Source organism: Bombyx mori, chromosome 28 (genome assembly GCF_030269925.1).
Source record: "Bombyx mori chromosome 28, ASM3026992v2".
In the NCBI taxonomy this organism is placed as follows: Eukaryota; Metazoa; Arthropoda; class Insecta; order Lepidoptera; family Bombycidae; genus Bombyx; species Bombyx mori.
The window spans coordinates 6,040,969-6,066,113 of record NC_085134.1 but is presented as its reverse complement, the minus strand read 5'-3'; the positions used below and the strand labels follow the sequence as shown (position 1 = coordinate 6,066,113).

The 25,145-nt window shown below is 36.4% G+C and overlaps 2 long non-coding RNA genes across 2 annotated transcripts; one reads left to right on the top strand and one right to left on the bottom strand.

Moving 5' to 3' along the window:
• Positions 1-4,323: 4,323 nt before the first annotated feature.
• Positions 4,324-23,817, top strand: LOC134201614 (uncharacterized). Its single transcript, XR_009976978.1, has 3 exons — positions 4,324-4,816; positions 23,224-23,303; positions 23,613-23,817. It is a non-coding gene; the product is annotated as an uncharacterized LOC134201614 (long non-coding RNA).
• Positions 15,587-17,527, bottom strand: LOC134201608 (uncharacterized). The gene is made up of 2 exons (XR_009976972.1): positions 16,540-17,527; positions 15,587-15,890 (listed from the first exon to the last, which is right to left on the bottom strand). It is a non-coding gene; the product is annotated as an uncharacterized LOC134201608 (long non-coding RNA).
• Positions 23,818-25,145: the final 1,328 nt, after the last annotated feature.

Here is a 25,145-nt window from a genome sequence, read left to right as displayed (position 1 = left end):
ATAAAAAAATCACGCTACTTACATTTCTAAATTGACCAGTTTGAGCAACATGCGTCCCTCATTGAGGTCGACAAATTTGCAGGAATTTGAACACTGAATGTTAGATCCGAATTTAATATTAGTTTTCACGGACACCCGATACCTAAAGAACAAAGGCAATCTCAGAAACCATAGTAAATATTATGTACATTCAAATCATTAGAAGCGGATAGTACAAAGTTGAAGGATTCCTTCAACTTCCTTCAACTTCCTTCGTATGAGTTTGTTGAAGACTAATTGGCTCCAGTGTCGGAAATTTTATTGGCTTCGCACTGAATTAATTGAATGATTAATTCTTTGGGAGCGTCTCTCCAAATTGGTTATATTATTCCGAAAAGTTAAATTTGCTTTTGCAGCTTCACTAAATATGATGAAGCAAATTGAAATAAACTGTCAAAAATTATACTCACAATATCATTGAAATCCTAGTAGACTTTTACTGGAGTGTCATGACTTTAATTCGTTGACTGTTGACGTGTTGACTTTAATATTATTTTATTGAACACTTTGGTTGAGTGAGTTCAGTTAAATATTCCTGTGTAGAGACAACTGAAAATAGATAAAAGACCGTATTGGTACCCATAGATAATAAAAATAAATATAATAATAATAATAATAAATAAATATTTACTAACAGTCACGCCACGTTAACTGGTCCCGTAATAAGTTCGTAAAGAACTTATGTTACAGGCACCAGATAACGGAAATAAATATAAGATTTTTATTATACACATACACATATTTAATATCCATCCATAACCCTGGAAAAGACATTTATATTTATCATACAAATATCTTCCCTTGGCGGGATTCGAACCCGCGACCCCCTTGTGTAGTGACCATGTCACTTACCACTACACCAGACGGCCGTTAATGAAATATTGCAATTCTATCCTTCCATATGACTTGACTAGTAATACGGAAAACATATTTCCAAATTCAAATACCAATTCAACACGGGATTCAAATATAAAAAGAAAATGTAACAAATATGTTTTTTTTAATAATTTTTTTAATTCCTCTTCTCGTGACGGATTTACGACAATCTCTCCTTAATTAAGACATAGATACCTGCGACGGGTCCAGATATGAAAACGTCCTTCCGTTGTTTTTACAAGAATTCGTACCCTTAAAACGAAATACGAGAACTACATAGAGATGTTACAAAACAATACTATGATTTCTTTAAATATTTCTTTGAAAAATTTAATATTGTGTCGTTAAATGAATAAAATAAAAATAGCATTTTAAGATATACCGTAACTCTTAGGTTTAGTACATGTATAATGATTACACAAAACAATTACTATATCGATGGGTGAAAAGCTAATTAGTTTAAGCGACATTTCGCTTAATATGATTTATATTTGTAATTAAAGGTGCATTTTATTTGGTATTAGCATCGACTTCAATAATTAAGTTTACTCCATTCACATAGCTGAAGAAGTTTTGTTGCAATGATTTTTTTTCGAAACATTAAACCTTAAATGACTCTTCTGTAAAGTTGAAAATTGCCGCTTAAACCAAATAAACTTACTCCCCTCGATATACACAATAACAATATCCTTATTATTTATCTGTTTCATTTATAATTTTCATGTTCGCTATCGAATTAAATGGTGTTCATACCTAAACGTAACTCAGTGACTACCAGCCCGAAAATTCAAACAGAGGTATTTACGTATCAAACGATATGAGTGATAAGCTTTTAAGTTATAGAAAATTAATTTTGGGGTTGCTAGTATCAACTCGATATAATGCACCTAGAAACAATAGACATGGCACGTTAATATTTTTAATTTTCGCGAACCACAGTAATGTTCTTGTCAGTTGTTCAGGCTCTTCTTTATGTAAACAGCGTTTTTGTACAACGAGAATTTTTAATGAAGTACGTGCCGTAACATTTGGTGGCTGCTTTGTACTGAGCTTTAGAGAGCTTTAGTGTAAGATATTTTTGTTGTTAAAATTTTTGGCTTAGTGACGTATCTATGAAGTGTTTTTTTTAAAGATAATCCCCTAAAATATTTGCACATAATATAAATACATTCAGTCAAAAAAGTATCAGAAACGGTATCGGGAACGGATGTTAATAATAATTTATGGTTCTAAATTCATTTTTTTATTACTTTTGTGATTATTAGATTGGTACAACTGTTTTTCATTTTGCTGCGAACTTTTAACTGTATCTATTGCTTAGATTACATACAGTATTTAATTAGTACTATTCGTAATTATATCATATCTAATGTGTACTGCGAATTTCAAAACGGACAAATACATCGAACATTGACAATATTACAGAAGGCTTACGGTGAATCGACTTTAATCAAAAATGTGTGCTTATGAGTGGTAAAAAGTGTTCAAAAGCGGTCGAAGTTGATGGAAAAACTGCCTCTCTGTGGTAGGATATCAACGTCTACAACTGTAGTTAAAATCGCAAAAGTGAAGGAAATAGTGAATAAGAAAATCCTTATTCAAATTTGAGAGAGATAGCCGCTGAACTCTTTTTTTATTGCCCTTGTAGGCAGACCAGCATACGGCCCGCCTTATGGTGAGTAGCTACCGTCGCCCATGGACTTCAGCAACGCCAATTTCTGTGTCGCACGAGTCGATCCGTACCATTTTAATAATGACTTGGGTATGAAGCATGATGCTGTTCAATTAGCCCTGAAAGACCTAAATTTCCAAAAACTCTATGGCATGAAAGTCGTTGATGACATGCTAAAACAAATTAACTCCGACCCAATATTCATGAAACATATTGTTATAGGTACGAGATCTAGGATTACGGGTTTGACATGCAAAGTAGTCAACAAGCTTCGGAGTGGCGCCTTCCAACTAAAGTGAAGCCAAAGTCGGTGATAAGTCGAAGTCATATTGACTGTTGCGGTTTTGTGCACTTGGAATTCTTCCCGGAAGGACAAACGTTAAATAAGGAGTTATGCGGGCGTTTAAGAGAGCTAATTCGAGGGAAAAGGGCAGATTTGTGTAGATTTTTTTTTGATTTTGCTCCAAAATAATGCGTCTTCCATGATTGCGAACCAATTTTTGGTCAAAAACTCACCGAATACCATCGAGTGCCTTATACACCAGGATATGCTCCAGCCTCCAATTACCTCTTCGAAGCACCCGTTTTCGTTTGGTAGAAGACATAAAGGATAATTCTACTCAATACCGAAAAAACCACTTAACAAATATTTTGATGATTAGATCATTAGTTAGTGCAAGTGCATCGTTTCTGAAGGAGCATACTTTGAAGTTATAAATTTAGATGAAAAACCAACATTTTGTGTATTATTAGTCTTTTCTCGGTACTTTCTTGACAGAGTAGTATTTATCAAAAAAAAAATCATAATTAATTTATTTATTATAAAAAAAGAACACAATATTCCTAACCTAAAAGTACATGTTATTATCCGCAACATGCTTCTTTTATCAAAAAATTACTATAACTTTCTGTATACTAAATAACAAACTTCATAAGCAAAGACCTAATTTTTGCCCTTTTTATTTTTTTATTACTTAGATGGGTAGACTAGAGGATAGAGCTCACAGCCTGATTACCGGAGCCCATAGACATCTAAAACGCAAAAGCCGCCACCTACCATGAGATATGAGTTCTAAAGTCCCAGTTTTTACAGTACAACGGCTGCCTCATCATTAATACTACCGAAACGCTTCTAATTACTACTTCACGACAAAAAGAGACAAGGTGGTGGTACCTACCCGTGTGGGCTCACAAGGCGTCCTAACACCAGTAAAGCTTAGTATTTTTGCACCAATTTGATTATAATGTATGTAAGCTGGCGCGCTCATCGCCTATCTGACCGTAGCTATCGGCATTAGTAGCGGCTACTCCAACTCTAAATCCCTAAGCTGCTTAAGCTTCCATTAGTATTGTTTGCTATATAGATTTCGATGTTTTTTTTTGCATATTAAACTAAACTAAAGATTTAAAGCATTTACTCTGTGAAAATATGGATTTTCTCGCACACCACAACCCTATATTTGCGAAGGCTCAATATATATAAAGTTTAAAGTGGTCCTAAACAAACAGAAGTATTTTAGACGTTCAAATAAAATGTATGGCTCGCAACATTAATAAACGGTTTTCGTGAGTAATTTTTTGTGGCCCAACATTTCATATTCGGCTAACCCAAAAAATATCATAATAATTACTTACTTTGGTCCTTCGAGCGACGGAAAAGGCTAGACCGGTAAAAATAAATTTTATTGTCGTTGTTGCCAATGGACATACAAACTCACTAGTTTGTCGTAAGGTTTTACTGATGCTTCAGAGCACATTGAAATAGGGACTGGTCAGACACTCCCCGCAGAAAAATGGCACTAGCTTCGAATTTCCAAATCAGTTGTGAAATATTGTCTATCAAAAATAATCTTTACGTCTTCCCAAACAGGTTTAAAACTGATTTTTTTTAAGAGTTAAGTTTTTCAGGTTGGCGGCACTGGTTTGTAATGGCGTCCAAACGTCATCTGTCAAAGTGAAAAGTTTTCAGTATACTCTGCCATTTCATCATGGAAAGACTTACAAACGAGCAGCGATTGCAAATTGTTGAAATTTATTATCAAAATTCGTGCTCTGTGAAAAATGTGCAAATAACTCGAAATTATCTTTCATCATGTTCCTTGCAATAAAGACTTAGTTCAGTTACGATTCTATTACATCATTTTTATCATTGAAAATTACAATGGAAACTTGAAGCTAATGTCTCAGAACTTTCCCGAAAGTTTTGAAGGCAGCTCCAGGTAGATAAAGGTAATACGACCACTCGATGTCGCCTAATTAAGAGCTTTTTCAACTTTAATAATTTGAACTTGAAATTGTAGGTTTCCAAACGTATTCAAATTAAAGATATATTTAACAATGGTTGGAACTTTTTGCAAATTTTCGACCCTTTTCTTGAACTCAGTTGACAAATTCAATAAGTAAGCCTTCGTATTCAACTTTAAGCCTTACTATTATAAATATATAAGCTATAAACTAAGCTTCAACGGTATCCAATATTCTGTTAGTTTCTGCAGTAATGTAGTCAATCGTTTTAATTTGATACGTGGGTTTGAAATTTTGGTGAACAAGCTCTGAACATATTATAATGGCCTCTTCTGGTCTTGTTTTAAAATCTATATGTTTGTTTTATCTGTGCGTATTGATGAATTTTAATATATACGTATTCAAAAAGAGAAAACTTTGAATTTCTTGCAAAATCTTCTCAGCGGTGAAACTGTGTTCCGTATGATAGTAATGAAATTGTTTGAAAGTGCCTATAATTAATAAACCTAGTTAAATTAATAATAAAACCCTTTTTTATGCTGATAGCTTTGAGAGGGTATTTCAGCTTCACCTTATCATGTAGGTGAGCTCACGGGGCTCAAGCCGGAGTGATGCTAACACTAGCTAGCAAGTGGAGTGCTTCGCAGAATCTACCACCGGATCGGAAACACGACCCACTGAGAAGATCCGGCGAGAAACTCAGTGGGCTGTGTCTATGGGAAACCCTTTAATTTTTTACTTCGGTCTTATATTTGAAGGTTGTCGGTGGCGGTTGTTGGTACCGCTTGATTATTTCTGCTGTATGATAATACGTTCCGGGCCAGAAGTAGTACTATAAAACAGAGACAACTCATCCCTCATGAGTGGGAGTTTATGTTATTGATAATAATATATTATATGGGCAACGGTTGGTTCTTAACGACCGCGACGTTTAAACGATAAAATAAATAATAATTTTAAAAAAACTAAAAGAAATACGCCTTTATAGAAAATCCAACTAAAAAATAGAAAATATTTTTTTATATTTTTGAATTAAAAATAGTGTAAGAAAAAATTATTTTATTGTAAAAAAAAGCGTGGCGTGCTGTTCAGGATATTATCAAAATACCCCTTTTACTCCTTTCTGTTCATAAAATATTTATAATTAGTTAATCCGACGTCTTGAAAGGGGTCAAAATCATGTTCAAAGATTCCGTTACATATTAACATACATACGTCTGAAGCTAATAAAAACTGTATTAAAAAGAAACAATTAGTACAATACCTGTCATAGAATTGAATCTTCGAGCCTCAAAGCACCATAGTTCCACGTGGTAAGTCATGTGTATATCTTCCTATATATGGCGATACAAAAAATATAGTCCCTGCTTACCTTTTCACCATTCGTCAGCGCACGATGAAAAACCTTGTCACAATTTACATGTCATTAACTTTGAACAACTCTGAGGAAAGTTTCCGCGGCCATCTTTGAATATTACATTTAGGAACTTCGAAGGACGATTTAGGTATTTCCTTTTGTATATTACGGTTTAGAATATTTAAGTTTTGTTACGTCTTCAAATACGGATATTTTTATAGTAAGGATATTTTTTTGTTAAAACCATGGTATTATTTTGCAGCAAGCATCTTAGGAGGCTACGTGTATAGTTGCTATAATTTGAATATCCACATATTATGTCCAACCGGAAGCAGTAATGCGTTTCGGTTTGAAGGGTGAGGCAGCCGTTGTAACTATACTGAGACCTTAGAACCCATATCTCAAGGTGGGTGGCCGCATTTACATCGTAGATGTCGATAGGCTTCGGTAACCACTTAACACCAGGTGGGCTGTGAGCTCGTCCACCCACCTAAGTAATAAAAAAATAATAAATTTTTGTTATCAACTTGTTTATTGTTAATTAATAAAAATTTTGCGTGCGGCATTTCCACAACGATTTTTTTATGTCAACCATTTTGTTTTATATCTGTTTCTTTACGAAATTATGTAAAACTGTACACACAAAAATTTTAAAAGTCCGTACAAAGTTGTTTTATGAAAGAAATCGTAAAAGTCGCTCTCTGTTCCGCCGGCACCTGTGGCGACCTTAACTTGAGGGAAAATAACATTATTTTCAAGATAAAACATGTGTAGTAAAGGACGGTGACGTCGGATTTAAGGATTTCAGATTTTAATTATGAGTAACTAGCTTTTACCCGCGACTTCGCGACAAAAAATAAAATATAGGTCGTGAGGTAAGGATTCAAAGTATGCCCCTTAACGGAACGAACCCGGGATCCAAAATACAGGATAGTCGCATTAAAAAATAAAATCCAACAAAAATAGACGTCTTCTCAAGCCAAGGATTCTTCGCTACGATAAAAAGCTCTTGCTTGAAAATTCTCGAATGAAAAAGGCATACGCTCGTCTTACTTCGGACGCAAAGAAAAATCATGCAAAAATTTAATTCAGTTCAAGCCGCATTTACTCATTAAATATTTTCTAAAGCGAGCTTCTTACTTAAAAAAACTTGGTAAAGTATAAGCTTTAATAATACCACGCAAAGCTTGTGCAAGATTCAGTAGATTTGTTGCAAACGTGGACTACGTAAAGAAAGGGACGTGAATACGAAAAAATAAATAAATACATAAAACATACATAAAGATGACGAAAATGAATATCTAATATTTTCTATTTAGTTTTCCTATTTATTTGCAATTCGAATAATTCGCAATCGATTATCTCTAAATATCGTGAAAAAAGTCTAATATTTAAGTATGCCACTCAAAAGATAAAGAGTTGAAGGTTAAGAAAAAATCTACTCCTCCCTTATGATTTTAATTCCGGTTCTCGGCCTGACGTCCACCCTTCTCGGGTATGGTTGCCACTTAAAGAAGCTAGGTTTGACTTTTTTTTATTGCATAGGTGGGTGGACGAGCTCACAGCCCACCTGGTGCTAAGTGGTTACTGGAGCCCATAGACATCTACAACGTTAATGCGCCACCCACCTTGAGATATAAGTTCTACGGTCTCAGTTTAGATACAATGGCCGCCTCGCCCTTCAAACCGAAACGCATTACTGCTTCACGGCAGAAATAGGCAGGCGGTGGTACCTACCCGTGCGGACTCACAAGAGGTCCTACCACCAGTAAAATTTTCCTGAAATTCAATAGAATAATGTAATTCTCAGGAGCACTATAACAAAGTGAATTTTTTTTTCTTATTTCACAAGCAAATAGATTTTTTTTTAATTATTGTTACGTAAACCAAACAGGTGAAGCAATGGGCATTCTAGGTGTTGGCTATACCGATTAAGACGTTACATCTTTCACATAAAAGAAAGAGAATTAAAAAGGGGAAAAAGAAAGAGAGAGAAAATATATTTCTAATGGGGTGAAGTTATAATTTATAATATATTTACTGTTTGATCTGAACCCAGCGTCCTCGTGGCAACTTAGGGCTATGGAAACCAACACGAGGTGCCCGTCGAACACTTGCCGCGATCCGCGGCGCCGTATGTACTATTTTAACAAAATATTGTCTAATCACTCACCGGAATCGATGACCTCGTCGAATCACGCCGTATCACTTAGGGAGAAGGCTTTAGGGCGGGCATGGATAAGGAATAGTGATAAAGGAAAACCGTAGCGAAGACCATCATGCATGTTGGTACTGTCCCGTTCGAGAAGCAAGCAGAAATGACAGATGTCAAGTCGCGTACACCTTGCCCATTCGCAACTAGTCCCCACAGATTAGTTAGATCACAGATTGGTTTCGAACATTTACAGTTCATTGTAAGAAAAATTTCAGGTGTTGAGGATGGGTCTTACGAGCAAGGAGGAGCTTTGTCGAAAGTAACACACCAAATCAAAGGCCTGGACTCCTTGGAATGCTAACCCTCAATTAGAGGACGAGCCGTTGGCTTAAGTTGCGATTTAAGTACCACGCCGTAGCAGAAGTTTGGTTCATAAGCATTCTGAAAGTCAATGGCAGTATTAGATTACCACTTTACCAGGCTGTCACACAGAATCCCCAATTTTTGCTTCACTTATTAACTAACAAAAGCCAAAAAATAAACATTACCACATCTAATTCTTTCCATAGGCCACGTGAGACCGTCTTTAAATTAAAATATTTCACCTTGCAACGCGGGTCCGGATGAAATTTTCATTTCATGAAACCTTCAGGGTGAGATATGTTTTCACAGGTCGTCCTTACCCAATCTTTGCTTAAGCTTTTTTATAGGTTCATTGACGTTTTATTGTTTCGGTTAATTACATTCTTTTTGTCATTTTAGGAAATGTAAAAAATTATTATAACGTGGCTTTTGTGACCAATTATTTTAATAGCAAAATCTGTTGAGCAAGTTTTAAGGTGAAATAAAAATGTGTATTGTTTGAATAAGTGTAAATACAAAATATTATCAACTTAATTCATTTGTTTACTTAGGCGTAGTAACGGATGTTCCCAACACAAATACATCGTGATACGTATACGCTAGTTTATGTGCACGTGAAATTTTAATGAGAAATAATCACAGCCTCACGCAAAAATATTTCCAAAAAAAATCGAACACCGATCGATCGAATCATGAAATCTGAAACCCAAAATAAACATTATAATGAAGCTACATTACCATTAAGCTTCGACTTACGTCTGGTTTAGGTGAGATTCTCGAACCTAGAAACTTCTAACCGAATCAATAAGACGCGGTTTGGATTCAGTAACACGTGTCCTTCAATTGGTACAATAATGTTGAATCTATATATTATTATAATAACAGTATTTATAGAAACTAACGGTCCCGTAGTAGTCGAAATTCGACTTTAATTAATTGAAATTATAAGTTTGAACATTATTATGATTCTATTGTCAAAGACTATTTATACTTCTATAATGATAAATTTCGCCAAGACTACACTTTAGACAAATATTAACAAAAAGACAAACAATATTTAATCTATTCTCAATTTGACAATGGACTTTATGCAATAAGAAAGGTTTGACAATAAACAAATAGTATGCATGCGTGTGTGTGTGTCAAAAACGTGATAGTGTGTGTAATGTTTTCTTTATTGATTTAATGTATCTTTTATGCACTGTTTAAAAAAAAAATTAGCGTTGTGCACTCCTTCTCTATATTCTCTATAAGTGTGGGAAATTTCATACTCCTCCGTCCGCGCAATTTTCGTAAAAAGGGGTACAAAGTTTTTGCTTCACGTATTAATATATAGATACCCTCTCCTGGCTCCTAATTGAAACTCGATTGACGCATGTCCCGTAAGGGCTCTTCAATTGTCTGTAAATCATTGTCCGAATTTGTGTATCGTGTATTGGAATTTCAATAAATGGAATATTGTATTCGTTATTTAAATTGTCTATATTTAAATAAAGTGTCGTGTTTTTATGGTTTTTGTTGTGAATGGGCTCATGGTCCTACTTGTATTAAATGATTATTAGATCTCAAAGATACCACAATGTCCATGGTCTAATGATTAACTAAGACACCCAGTATTGAGTATATTGAAATTCCAATTTTGAATAGAAATTAATCAGTGTTCACCAACGAATTCTATGTTGCATTTACATTAATATCATCTCTTAAGATAAATCCGCAAAAAATTCTAATCTTATACACAATACTGCCAGAAATGACGGAATTAAAATAGTAACATTAAAAAACGTCAGTTCTAGCCGTAAAAATAGTTTTAATTATGAATGCGGAATGAGCATTACACCTTTTATTGTTCAGATAATATTAATGATGAAAGAAGTAAGTCGTTTTGCCTTTTCAAATCCTAATGATTCCCCCAAGATGATGTAATCGGTAAACTTCTAATCTCGCCAATAAATTATGACGGGCCAGCTCTGAGTTCCACCCAGCTCGCATAACTCACTGAGACGCGCATAATTCCAAATCTAACGTGCACTAATGAGATGGTTAACCGAACGTTAATGGATGTATCTCTAGCCGAGCGGATTGTCATGATAAATGACAATGGTTAATGGGTACAACGTGTCTTCGAGAATCGGTGGAATTACCAGTACGTAAGTTTTTTTCTCTGAATTGGGTTAGTCTTCAAACACCGCATAATGTAAAAAATAAATTATATCATTAATACTGTTACGCCAGTAAGAGTAACGCCATCTATTGCCGAATAGTCGAACGAATATCGAAGGATCTAGAAGTGCCTACAACGCTCGAGAAGTACAACGCCATCTATTGACATATAGCGGAAACTACTACTAGAGATGTGTGGAATATTCTCGATAATTCTAGGGATTCGAGAATTCGACTATAAAAGCATTGTAGAGATGGCACGCAGTGAATCAGTAATCGGAACTGCTAGAAGCGAAACAGCGAACGGATCACCTGAAGCGAAGCGAAGGAAGCAAATTTAGAATTTATAAGTGTTTGTTGGGTGTTTTAAAGTGTTTGTGAAGTGTTGAATACCATTTTTTAGTTGTAATTCAGTAGAATTTTTATTTATCCCGAACCCCAGCGCGTAACAGTACTTACCTACATAACTGACAGCCATATCTTTTGTCGAATTACATATTCCTTCGAAAAAAGTTGTATGAAAAACGCTCCTGCCAGTTAGAGTTAAATCTTTTTTTTTATTTTTAACGTAATAAAATTTAACAAACATTGAACGAGGTTTACACAAAAAACCGCGATGTTAATCCAAAACGAGACCGCGGCTCAAACAATTATTTTACCCTCGAAACATTTGTACACGTAACAAACAAACAAAAACAAAAAAAAAATACGATGAAAATTTATCTCGGAGACTTGTCGGAGAGACCTTGAAAACGATGTGCCGTGAAAAGTATGAATTACGTATGCTGAATAAACTCGTGACTTTAAGAACGTTCGAGAAGGATCTCTTCGTAGTTTCGTTCGCGAGGGCTAGTATATCAGTATTCAGCGCGTACAATTGTCTTTTCGGAAATTAGGTTTGTGTTCAACTGACTGATGAAGCTACCGCTTCAACTTCTCGTAAATTCTAAAGTATCCTAATAACCGTGCCCGGCAGTTTCATGAGCTGTCAAGATGTCACTTTAGAAGATCTTCTAAGTAGATTTTTTTATTGCCCTTCAGACGAGCTTACGGCCCACCTGATGGTAAGTGGTCGCCCATAGACTTCAGCAATGCTAAGAGCAGATGGTAGATGGTGCTATGGTAAAAATGCATTTATTAACTTAAAAATTGCATATTTTGGTATGAAATTTTGAAAAACTTGAGTAGCTAAATAAGGCTCGAAAGATATGATCAATTTTTTTAATGAAGCCATTACCTTTATTTCAGTACTTCATGTAATAAAACATATGATTTAATGCTATTATTACTTAATGTAATTCAGATGTGAATAATAATTTATTAATTGATGTTCAAAATTACAAAAACGGATTGATTGATTGTAAAAAAATAACTATGGGTATTTTTATCAACATAATAGAGTGATTCACACAAAATGCGTAACTAGGTAAACCAATTGGAACATATCACACATATAGACACAAACTTCTATATTACAAACGAGACCAAAATTTTCCTGTACCGTCATCAAATTAAGCATGAATACCGGCATTAGCCAATCAACGCGAACGAATAAAACTGTGACCCATATCCACGGTATTCTTACTCAGATCTTAGCCAACATTGCTTGATCTAAATTATCTAGAAGCATCCGTCGATTTTAGGCCACATATTTATTGGTATATGGTTCATACTCAAATTTTTTGAAACATTTGCAAAGCAGCATTTTATTTGTATTCCAAATATTTCCAATATCTAAGTATGATCTTACCTATAGTTGACGGTTAATTTAGCATCAAGTGGCTTTGTGCGATTGCCTTTTTTATCTTTTTCTAATTGACCTTTTAGGCAGAACGAACATGCCTGATGGTAAGTGATTACCATCGTTCATAGACGTCAGCAATGCCAAAGGCGAAGCTCACCTACCTGCCTACCACTAATTACTCTCAGAAAGACCTTTCTAATTTATATTACAACATTTATACGACTTTATTTGGCTACTTTCTTATCTTATCTGTTCTTTGAAATTTATGAAATTCTGAAAATTAGTTATGATAACATAAATTTTCGTAAACAAATTTTTTTTCCTACCTATGCTGATAGCCTTGAGAGGCTATTTCAGCTTCTCCTTGACGTGTATCATATCGGCAACATTAATCTGCGTGAAACAACTTTTATTTTGTACTAGCTGACCCGGCAGACTTCGTAGTGCCTCAATCGATAAATAATAGACCTAAACATTTGTATAAAATAAACTTAAAACAAACTAAAGGAATCCGTCCGACGGGGGACACATCAAAGGGAAAACAAATTTGTTGTTTTTATTTAATTCCGAGCATTTTCATATTTATCTACCTTTTAAACCTTCTCTGGACTTCCACAAATAATTCAAGACCAAAATTAGCCAAATCGGTCCAGCCGCTCTCGAGTTTTAGCGAGACTAACGAACAGCAATTCATTTATATATATATAGTTTTTAAAGAGATGTTTATAAGAGATACTGGTGGTAGGACCTCTTGTGAGTCCGCGTGGGTGGGTACCACCACCCTGCCTATTTCTGCTGTGAAGCAGCAATGCGTTTCGGTTTGAAGGGTGGATATACGATTATACGGATAATAGATAATTGTGAATAAGAGATATTAAATTTAAAAAAAAGTTATCTGAAATAACCAACCGAATAATTTGACGATAATTACGTGCATATATCCAGTGAGATTGTGGCTATGAGAAGTATCTTTATTAACTGAGAGTAATGTTTTCAGGTTTAAATAAAAGGCTTATCTAGTTTCTTAGTATCTTGGATGTAGGAAAAACAAGCGAGTGTTGCTTCCGACAGGTGAAATAGTGCGAAAAATTGCCCCGCGGTCAGACCGGCCGTTTTCTCTGTATGTTCTCAAGTTGAGCCTCACAATTGTACCGTAATCAGGTCAAGGGGCGCTCACAGGAAATGTAGGGTTTGTTTTGTTAGTTTGTAACACTGCTACAGTTAAATTTTATAAGGCATCATAATATTCATGTTGTTGTCATTCCAGATTTTGAATTGGCGTGGTGATAATCATCGCATGAAATATAATTTCGTTCAAAAAATACGAATCATTTTTGAATTATTAATTAGTTAAAAACGCGACTTTAATAACTTGCAACTTACGATGTTGTTACGCAAAAAGCAAAGCAAAAAATAGTCGGAACTTAAATATTAAGGCAGGGCAAAACACAACACGGTCCCAGCTATGATTTGCTGATGGACTGGACTTTTTTTTTATACCTATTCTAGTAATCTCGAAGGGTTATTCTAGGTTCACCGAGCTAGTAGATGAGCTCACGGGGCTCAAACCAGGAGTGTTGCTAGCACTGGCCCTAGCAAGAGTAATCCTTCGCAGAATCTACCACCGGATCGAAAACGCGACCCACTGAGAAGATCCGGCGAGAAAGTCAGTGGGCTGTATCTATGGGTTAATTAACCCGTCAAGCCCTTCGTCGCAAGCGACGGGTTCGACGAGGACGGTGACCGGTGCTTGCGATACCTAAAAGCACCGTTACGGGATCGGGGGACTGGACTGACCCTAAATCAGACACTGTTGTAATAAGAATATCTCTCGCTAATCTAGTAGGTGGTTACTCAGTCAAGATTATTTCATTATTTATTGTATTAGTTCCTTTATTTAATTTTAATTTCATATTAGTAGTTGACAATTTTAATTTTAATAATTTTAATTCAAGTTCATATTTTGATTTGATTTTTTTTTTCAATTATTAATTCTCATAAATTGTAGTTTTAATTATAATACTTTATTTTAATTTAAATGTTATGTACCTCATTGTATGTGAAATTTTATGGGCTTAAGTTGCCTCAATTAAATTTTATTGTTTATGTTGCATTTAATTTTATATTTATTTAAAATATGCTATGGATCAAGTGCAGTTTTTTCAAAGTAAGTAAGTACCTGTTCACGAACATTCTCCATAATGCAAAATTACACTGACCCAACCTCGTTCTTTGTCTCCACCTTATCCCACTAGGTGGGGTCGGCACAGCGAATTGTTCTATTCCATTCTCTTCTTTCAGCCGTCATCTGAACACTCACTCCTCTCTCACTCATATCATCATTTACACACTCCATCTATGTCTTCTTCAGTCGACCCTCCTCTCCCTCTACCTGTATCTCCTAATCACATGCATCACCTCTCTACGCATCACATGTCCATACCACAAATTGACCCAACCAAATTACGTAAAGTATTAACATTCACTTCGACTAGATAATAAATGAAACTAGTACAAGTCTTCCTAGCATCATTACTTCTCACGGCTACGTAATAAAGTTATATTTCTGCTCCCAAATATAAATTTAGTGAACTGAATTTCATTACTTAGTTTAAGATTTAAATTATATTCAAGACACAAATAAATCCTTTCTAAAGATACAGTTGTGGATTTGTTATTTCCTCGAGAACTGAGATGTTTTGAGTGTTTATTCATGAAAAGGGGTCTTGTTAATTTTATAATTTTAAGATCTTACGTTTATGATTGGACATAATATATCTATACTAATATATAAATTTTTCTTTTGTGGGTAGGCGAGCAATACACACGCAAATTTTTCGCCCCTGCTAATATTAATTAGATTAAAATTATAAAAAGGATAAAATAGTGATTGTTTAATGCTGTAATTGTGTCTTAATCTTACCTATTCTCGCTGTTTAGTGTTATACAACTTTTGGCAACAATAAAACACACTTGTTTTGGCCGTAAACTTTACTTGCACACATCATGGATCTGAAACTTATAAATAGTCTAGAAAGCCTCGAGAAGCTTTTCCAAACACGTATGAACGACTATGACCTGAAGCTGCAGAAGGCATCTACCGGAGCTGTTCCAGCACATGTCGATATTTCAACTTTATCGCGTGAGTTTAATGATTTTAAAGCTTTTGTGTGGCAAACACTTTCTCAGATGAAGACCCAGATTGAGCTTCTCAGCCTTGGGTTGGATAGGCATGAGACCATGATGAGAAGAAAAGTTCTACTTCTACATGGTATTCCTGAAAATAAAAATGAAAAATTGCACAAATCTATTGTTGAAGTTTTCACTAGAAACATGAAACTCCCTGAAATTTGCATAGAACATATCAACAATTGTCATCGGCTCGGCAATTCTCAGGGCAAAGTCAGACCTGTCCTAGTGCGTTTCTGCAGCATGGAGCATCGCAATGTTGTATGGGATAATAAAACCAATCTGAAAGGCTCTGGAATCACTGTTTCTGAATTTCTCACCAAAACGAGACACAAGATCTTCACTGCTGCCCGACAACATTTTAGCGTCGGTAACTGCTGGTCAGTGGAAGGAAAAATTGTCATTCTAACACCTGACAAAACTCGTCATAAAATTGAGTGTAAGTCTGAACTGGACGCCTTAACATCCCGATACCCTGCTGCTGCGGCCATCCATAATTCTCCACGGACCAATGATGACCGCGAGACTGCCAAATCTCAGCCAAAAGTGACCAAATCAAGTCGGCGCCGCGTTTAGGCACCTATATCGGCGCTTTTTAAAATGCTTTGCTGGACTTCCACACAGCACATCTTAAAATAAATTAATATGTAGTGTGCAATGGTAGTTTGAAACACTATGGAGGTATCTACTTTATTACGTACAAAATTTATTAAAAATAAAAATAAGAATTGTCATACATGCATGTGTTTTAAATTGTCGGTAGTCGGTGATAATAATATGTTTCATGTATTCTAATTTTTCTTTATATGCTTATATTCATATTGTAATTGTATAGTTACTGTTTGGTTGGTTTATGTATCACGGATCAAATACTAGTTAATATCGAGAGAAATTGTTTTCTGAATAATATGTTTACATTATTTGACATCGACTTGACATTGACATTTTGCTTTCAACTAAACTGTCTTTTGCGTTTTGTTCTTGCTGTTAGTTGACAAAACATACTTTGTGATTTGCGTTTTATTCGTGTTCTTTGCCAAAAAATCTGTGTGGTGCTGTGTGGTCATAAAACTTTTTTTTTTTTTTATGTAAAACATGTCCTTTTACTATGTACTTTATAATTTAAGGTTTTTTTTTTTTTTTTTTTTTAAATGCTAATTTCTTTTGTGTCTAGCAAGCATATAATTTAAGTTGTCTTTAATTTTTCTCTGTTCAATCTCTGTCACTAAACCAGCGAGTTGGTAAGGTAATCCACTGGGTAATTGATTAATTTGGTTTTTTTAATTTTTTTATTTAAGTTCCACTTTGGTTCTTCTGCATATACACATACACGTCTTAATTGTGCACGTCTGAAATCTATTAACATATCAATGTATGAAACTGATGATTTACTTGATCTCAATGATAGTTTCTTTTCGTGTACCTCTTCATCTGATAGTTTTGTCAGTGTGAATAGTAGCTCTTCCACAGTTCTGACCCTACATGATCGGATCGCCCAATGTTTTTCTACTTATTCCAATAATCTTAATATAGCCCACATTAATGCTCAAAGTGTTCCTAGTCATTATACTGACCTTCTGTCCTCATTTAGCAACTCTCCGCTTGACGTCATACTTATTACTGAATCTTTTTTAAAACCCTCTCTTCCTTCTTCATTTTTTTCACTCCCTGGATTCGTACTGATCAGAAATGACCGAACCGAGAAGGGGGGCGGTGGCGTGGCTATCTACCTGCGTGCTGAAATTCCATTTAAAGTTATAAATGCGTCACCCTCTCCGTATTCCGAATCCGCTGAATTTCTTTTTCTTGAGATCTCCATATTTCACTCTAAACTCCTACTTGGTGTTTTCTATAGCCCTAACCTCAATATTGATTATTTCAATTCTCTTGATTCTGTCTTGCTCGAGCTCTGCTCAAATTACAATCATGTAATCATTATGGGAGACTTCAACACTTGCCTCATCAAAAACAACTACCGATCTCGTCAACTTCTATCTTTACTGTCTTCTTTTAACCTTCAGGTCTTACCATCTTCTGCTACTCATTTTTCTCCTAATTGTACTCCTTCTTTACTTGATCTCATGATAGTATCTTCTCCTGATAATGTTATCACTCATGGTCAACTCTCCGCTTCCTTTTCTTATCATGACTTGATTTATCTCTCCTATCGTGTTCGACCCCCTAAACGTAATTCACAATTTCTCCTACTTCGCAATTACAAGGGTATTGATCTGGGAGCGTTGCGACGGGATGTAAATAATACCGACTGGTCGTGTATTCTTGAACACCATAACATTAACGACATGGTCAATTCTTTTAATTATAAGGTAATCAGTTTGTTTGATCAGCATGCCCCCGTCCGTCGAGTTCGAATTAAACATAAACCTGCACCGTGGTTAACGCCGGATATTAAAACTCTGATGGCTCGCAGGGACAAAGCCAAAAGAAGATACAAACGTTGCCCCACTGAACACAGCCTGGCCATATACAAAGCACTGCGCAACCGGTGCAACCGTTTGTGCAGAGATGCTAAAAGACTTTACTTTCACAAATCACTTGAAAATCGCAGCCCTGCTCATACTTGGAGATTCCTTAAATCTGTCGGCATTGGCAAAACTCCGGTCTCTTCTGTCAAGGATACTGACTTGTGCGCCCTCAATAAGCATTTTTCTCTCCCTCCTGTGTCACTCAGTGATTCGTCAAAGACGGCCACGTTGCTTAAGATTTCAAGTCTATCCGTACCCCGGATCCCTATTTTTGACTTAAGTCCAGTCTCGGTTGCTGATGTCCGTAATTCCTTTTTCTCCATCTCATCCACGGCTGTTGGAATTGATAACGTATGCTCTAAAATGATTGCCATAATTCTTCCAACGGTAGCACCTATACTTACCCATATTTTCAATTTTTCCTTTACCTCTAGCAACTTTCCTGATTCTTGGAAACAAGCCTACGTTGTTCCTATCCCAAAAAGCCCCAATCCTATTTTGCCATCTCAGTTCCGGCCTATATCTATACTTCCTTTTCTTTCCAAAGTCCTTGAGCACATTGTCCACCGTCAGCTGTCGTCTTTTCTCCTCTCCCACAATCTTCTTAGCTCCTTCCAATCTGGTTTTCGCAAGGGCCACAGCACGGTTACAGCTCTTCTAAAAGTGACCGATGACATTCGCTGGGCCATGGAAAACAAACAACTAACTTTATTAGTGTTGTTAGATTTCAGCAGCGCTTTTAACTCTGTTGACTTCGATGTTCTGCTCGAAATACTCAAATCAAACAATATCTCCTCATCTGCTATTAACTGGTTTGATAGTTACCTTCGGGGGCGCTCGCAATGTGTCCGTCTTGACGAGACTTTCTCGGATTGGCAGAACGTCAGTGCGGGCGTTCCCCAAGGTGGTGTTCTTTCTCCTCTTCTGTTTTCTGTGTTTATAAACTCTGTCACTAGGCTTATATCTTCTAAATTCCACCTCTACGCAGACGATCTCCAGCTATATCGCCACTTCTCGGAGCCTGAAGTTGAATCGGCTATTGCTGCGATGAACAGTGATCTGAAGTCTATCAGTGAATGGGCAAAAGCCTACGGTCTGCACATTAATCCGGGAAAATCACAGGCTATCATTATAGGGGGTAAAAAATTGCGCAGTAGACTCAGCGATCCTATACTCCCCCCAATTTATTTGGATGGGACTCAAATAACTCTAACCGATTCAGTTAAAAACCTGGGTGTTATTGTAGATCGACATCTTTCGTGGAGTTCTCACGTTGCTGAGATTAGTAGGAAGGTGCACTTTGCCTTGCACTCGTTGAGATGTCTGCAGGGCTTCTTACCTCAGCATACAAAAATATCTCTCGTCCAAGCTCTCATTCTACCCATAATTGATTACGCCGATGCCTGCTACTTGGATGCCACTGAGGAGCTCTCAAACAAGCTTGAGAGGATGCAAAATCTATGTATCCGTTTTATATACAATCTCAGAAAATTCGATCATGTTTCTCATTTTCGCAAAGAACTTAAATGGCTCCCTATACGCCTTCGTAGGAATACTCGAATATTATGTCTCCTATTCAATATCCTACATAAGCCCACTTCTCCCTTATATTTACGTGAGCGATTCTCTTTCATTCGTTCTCCTGATGCTCCCTGCAGGTCCAACCAACGTTCTGTTTTGTTATTCCCTTCCCACAAAACCAATTTCTATTCTCACTCCTTTACTGTGCACGCGGTCAGACTGTGGAATTCGTTGCCGGCTGACATCCGAGTTTGCAAGTCTGTTTCCGTTTTTAAATACAAGGTCAAACAATTTTATCTATCATCAACCGAATGATCATGGTTCTATACTCTTCGCATATACGAGTGTTACTGTGTTACTTTTAATATTTGCTATGTGTATGTGCTATAATTCTCATGTTGTATTTGTTATTTTAGTTATGTGTTCTACACACACTTATCACTTTTTATTATTATTCTCATTATCCTCTCGCAGGTCTGCTGGAAGAGATTTCTCAAAGAAATAAGCAGTGCCTTTGTACATAATTTTCCTATTACTCTGTACTGTGTCTTGTTTTCTGTGTGTACATAAATAAATAAATAAATAAAAAATAAATAAATATAAATCTACAGTGGTTTTTACGGATGTTCCGTTATAACTACTGAACCATACATCCGATTGACTTGAAACTTGGTATCCATGTAGAAAATACATGTACTTAATGGATAGGCTAATATTTATATGAGTGTTGGACTCCCTAATAATAATGACAATAAATTTAATGTTAATTTTAAATGCGCAGCGAAGCGGGCGAGTAAGGCTAGTACTGGATATATATATCCAGTATATATGGTACAAACCATTATTTGATGATTAACTGAGTAAGACTTTAACATTGTTGTTGCAATATAACGTCAACACAATATTATCATACTACCCTGAGCACCTACAACGGTCAGAGATATCATCCGCTTCCCACCTTATATTTTCTTCTATGCTAGACGCATTACCATACTTAATTATTCAAATTCTTAACAAGTATATTTTAACGCATCAATCGAGTTTTTGTGAACCTTTTCCCAAAAGTATCTAGTTCTTATGAGTGTTTTTTGGAACTTGGTTAATCTTCGAAGGGTTACCAAAAACTGCACAACCATCAGACACTAAGCAATCATCTTTTTTTTTTGTTGCCCTTATAGGCAGACGAGCATACGGTCCACCTGATGGCGAGTGGTTACCGTCGCCCATGGACTTCAGCAATGCCAGGGGCAGAGCCAAGCCGCTGCCTACCGAAACTAAAGAACTAAACTACTAAACTACAACTAAAAGAAGTTATCTATGATTTTATTAAAGTTTGCCTTAGTTTATTATAAAGAGCACGTCAAATACCTACCAAGCTTCGGAAGTCCAATAAATTCGATACGAAAAAGGTGCAGAACATATAAATGTGTTTTATACTCAATACTATACGCCTAACTGTTATAAAAAAAGCCGAACTCTTTACGACCTCATTGCCTATTCCATCCGTGAGGATCTCGTAAAAACTGGTATTAGTTCACACTTAGTCCCGCACTTAAAATTCAAGTGGCAGTAGCGTTTTGCATTTGAAATGGCCGTTACCTGACTTGTAGGATGTGTGGAGCTGACGTATGAGGTAGATGGTTCTAAATGGGTTATTGTATTAATTTGTTGAACGTACCCTCAAGGAACAAGCAGGACAGAGCTGTTAAAAATTATATCAACAAAAAAAATACCTAGATTTTGCAGGAGGAATAGAATTAATAAATATCAGACATGATGCCAAATATACTCAAAGTTCTTTCACTTGCCTCCGGAACTCATGTACCTAGAATGAAAATTACAATAATTCAGTTTACGGAACTAAGCGATTAGATAGAAGATTGAAATAACCCTACCAAAGTGAAAAGACTTACATCTTATGAGCCAAGGTAGAGAAAGCGCTAATTTTACCTAATGGCGATTATGGTCTTCATCAATCTACAAAATGTACTTTTCGGACTAGCTTAGCGAAAAGAAATATTTTTTGGATCGTTGAAAAATACAAAGATTTTGTACCCCTTTAAAATGTTAAATAAAGCTAAACAAAAACTTTAATAAAGATCTTCGAGCCTCGTAATCAGCGTAACACATGCCAATGGTTCAATTAAAGGTACTACAGACCTTTTCACTTAAAAACATAAAAATCGGTCCTCAATTACATCGGGTGGCGATTCAAGAGAACCGACCCGATCCGAATAAGGACACAGACGGATTGTGCTTAGTACAGAGATTCAAATGAAGGTAATAATTGGTATTCAAGGAATAAGGGTGGATGGAGTGACTGATTTCCCTTCTTATTGGGATGAATGAGCTCACGATCCAAAGGCATGTCTGTTTGAATGGGTTTTATTAAGTTGAGAGAAGGGTAATAGGCTCAAGTAATATGGCGGTAACTTCCACACGTGACATTGTTAATGCGGGCCAAACTGTTACCAGCAGTAAATAGTTTAACGGTAGGTAGAGGTTTGGCTCTGCCTCTGGCATTGCTGAAGTCCATGGGCGACGATAACCACTCACCATCAGGGCCGTATGCTCGTCTGCCTGCACAGGCAATAAAAATATATAAAAAATAGCGATTTGTTACTCAAAGCCGATAAATTTTTTTTATTGCTTAGATGGGTGGAGGATGAGCTCACAACCCACCTAGCGTTAAGTGGTTACCGGAGCCCATAGACATCTACAACGTAAATGCGCCACCCACCCTGAAAAAATGTGGGTAATAATATGGGTAAAATTAATCAATGGAGGTAAACATAAATTTATAAAACAAAATCATGAGATATTTCGCCTCAAAAGTCGTTTTGGACCATTAGTAGATAACGGAACAGATCGGAATGCTCTAACAATAGTTTATCTTGTTTTTATCAGATAGATTATTGTTATAACAGCACGCGTCTCTCACTGAAGAACTTTATGCATTGAAATCAGAAAAGAATTTAAATAATTCTTCATAATGACGCTCGAAGGAGCCACAAAAAACAAATTAAGAGTAGATTTACTCAATAAAAGCGTAAAAAACATGTAGTAAACAAAGAAATAAAGCTTAACGGTTGCGATTCGCGTTACGCGCAAACAACTCAGTCTCACTATTTGCTGAAACCTTCCCCCTATGTTTATGACACCGGGCCGATGTTTGGTCTAAGCCGAAATACCATCGAAATTATTATTTTTACTACTGAAATCAGATTTTGTAGTTCATCTGAATTTAATGGTATGGCCATTATAGGGACATTGGCTCTCGGGTGTAGATAATTTTTAATGTAGCTTTATAAAAATTGCTTAAACCTGTTTTATATCACATTTTAAAATAGATTCTTTGTTTTACGATAATCACTTTATTGTATTTTTTTTCTTACATTGTCATAATGCTTGTAGGTATCTAAGAAGATTACTAAATTAGATACGAAAATGCCAGTAACGACAGTATTCAAAGCAAGTCGATCTTATGAGAGGTGGTAGGTGAATTTTTATTGGATCATTATTTTTTAACTTCCGATTATGTATTATTAACGTTGTTACAGCAATTATTGAATATACCACACCACCCCGCCTATTTTCGCCGTGAAGCAGTAATGCGTTTCGGTTCGGAAGGTGGGGTAGCCGTCGTAACTATACTGAGACCTTAGAACTTATATCTCGAGGTGGATGGCGCATTTACGTTGTAGATATCTATGAGCTCAAGTTACCACTTTACATCTGTTGGGCTGTGAGCTCGTCCATTCACTTAAGCAATAAAAAAAATAAAAATTCTTTTTTTTTTACAGCGTTCGAATTCACCGTAAAACAAATTCTAGAATTTTGTTCTTTAGTCGAAAATGGCGCAACCCGCATCAGACCCGCTAAATTCGGTGCTAATAAATATATTAAGCAGAAGTCCTTTATCGAATAGAAAATGCAAGGAAATCCCGGATACATCACGCTCGCTTGAGCTTAAATAAGATGTTCTAGCGAGCTGGCGAAGACCTTTTTGACGCGGACATAATTCATAAGCATCTAGAATATTATTTTATAGTGAATATTAAATTAACACCATTCAAACGTCCATGGTACTGGTTTTTTACTGGTGGTAGGACCTCTTGTGAGTCCGCACGGGTAGGTACCACCGCCCCGCCTATTTCTGCCGTGAAGCAGTAATGCGTTTCGGTTTGAAGGGTGGGGCAGCCGTTGTGACTATACCTTAGAACTATATCTCAAAGTGTGTGGCGCATTTACGTTATAGATGTCTATGGGCTCCAGTAACCACTTAACACCAGGTGGGCTGTGAGCTCGTCCACACATCACAGAAATAAAAAAAATAAAAAATAAAAATGGTTCAATTGAAGTACGCAGATAACAATTTAACAAATAGGTAACGAAGCGATTATTTTTTTTTGGTCATGAGGAAATAGCCGGACTTCCGCCCTCCACTGGGGATGGAGGGCGGGGCATGTCAGAGTCGAACTGACTAAAACCTCCGGTCGCTCAATAACCCACGTCCAAACCTCGCATGAGACAGAACTCATGAAAGGGCAAAGGGGGGAAAGTGAAGCGTTTAGTGCGGAGCACATCTCTCCCATCACCCTCCCCCTCGGGACACCGGACCGGCGGTCGTCGGCGCCACGACCACCAGCCCTTTGGTCGGTAGGCTATCCGAAGCGCGCCTAGATGGCACCGGTTAGAGTGAGCTATCCTACGGAATAATCCGCTGAACAGGTTTATAAAAATCATCACACAGTGACACCGCTTATTCAAATGATACCCTCAAATTTTATGTATATACACATAAATGTGAACCCACAGCGACACTAAGCCTAATTATTCCTCTTGCATGCAATCACACAATCCAGTTTGTATAGGCCCATCATGATATAAGGGATATTGTTAGAGTGACAACGTTCCTAGTGTAATGAGCTCCGATGTAATAAATCAATAAAACTATTATCGCTAGTAAATATGAACACGCATGGGGATGTAAATAAAAAATCGCTAACTCTTGTTACTTGGGACGCAACTCAAAACGTACGAGAATGCGAAAGGGCCTGTCTGTCCCAAGCAAATGCGAAGGCAACACGTTGTGTAACTAAATTCTAATTTTACTTTTAAAGTATACTAATGGTGTGTGTGTGTGTGTGTGTGTGTGTGTGTGTGTTTTTTATGTAACATTTTTTATGCAAATCTTCACACAAATTTCTACTTAAGCGTTTTGTTCTTGACAAAGTCGTCGTGATTGATACTAGCCACGGAGGGAACAGATTGGACGCATCTCACAATGTACAAGACAATATGTGCCAGAATAAGATTTTTTCTTTGTAACAAGT